The sequence below is a fragment of the Otolemur garnettii genome, unplaced genomic scaffold (genome assembly GCF_000181295.1).
Source record: "Otolemur garnettii isolate 467f Iridium unplaced genomic scaffold, OtoGar3 scaffold00212, whole genome shotgun sequence".
NCBI lineage: Eukaryota > Metazoa > Chordata > Mammalia > Primates > Galagidae > Otolemur > Otolemur garnettii.
The window spans coordinates 1415831-1416796 of NW_003852607.1; positions in this window are offsets into that span (position 1 = coordinate 1415831).

Consider the following 966-nt stretch of genomic DNA (forward strand, 5'->3'; position numbering starts at 1 on the left):
TGGCGCCTTAGCCGGTTGAGCTATAGGCGCCGAGCCCATGTCTTAAATTTAAATCTTGTATCCAGTGAGAATCAATTTTTGTTAGTGGTGAAAGGTGGGGGTCCAGTTTCAGTCTTCTACAGGTTGCCGGCCAGTTCCCAAGTAGCTGGGACTACAGGTGCCCACCTAATGCCTGGCTGTTTTTCTGTGGCAGTTGTCATTGTTGTTTAGCAGACCTGGCCATGTTCGAACCTGCCAACTTTTCTGTGTTAAGGGCGCTGAGCCCAGTTATAGGATCTTACTATCTGGGAAGAGTGAGAGTTTGATCTCCTCTGACCCTATTTGGATACCCTGGATTGCTTGCCTTCTCTTGCCTTTTTGCGATGGCTAAGGATTCCTTTACTGTGTTGACTAGCAGTGGAGGCAATGGGTATCTTTGCCTAGTTCCTGGTCTGAGTGGTAATGTTTTCAATTTTACTCCAGTCAATATGATATTGTTTGTGGGTTTTCTGTAGATGTCCTATATCAGTTTAAGAAATGTCACCTCTCTGCCTGTTGTCTTAAGTGTTCTGATCATGAAAGTATGCTGGAATTTTTTTTTTTCTTTTTTGAGACAGAGTCTCACTATGTCACCCTTGGTAGAGTGCCATGGCATCACATCTCACAGCAACCCAACCTCCAGCTCCTGGGCTTAGGCAATTCTCTTGCCTCAGCCTTCCAAGTAGTTGGGAATACAGGTGCCCACCACAACACCTATCTTTTTTTGTTGCAGTTTGGCCGTGGCCGTGTTTGAACCCTCCACCTTCAGTTTATGGGGCCAGTCCCCTACTCACTGAGCCACAGGTATTGCCTAGGATGGTGGATATTATCAAAAGCTTCTTCTGTATCGATTGAGATGATCATATGGTCTTTGTTTTTTATTTTATTGATATGATGTATTTTATTTTTGTATGTTGAACCAACCCTATAAACCTGGAATAAAACCAG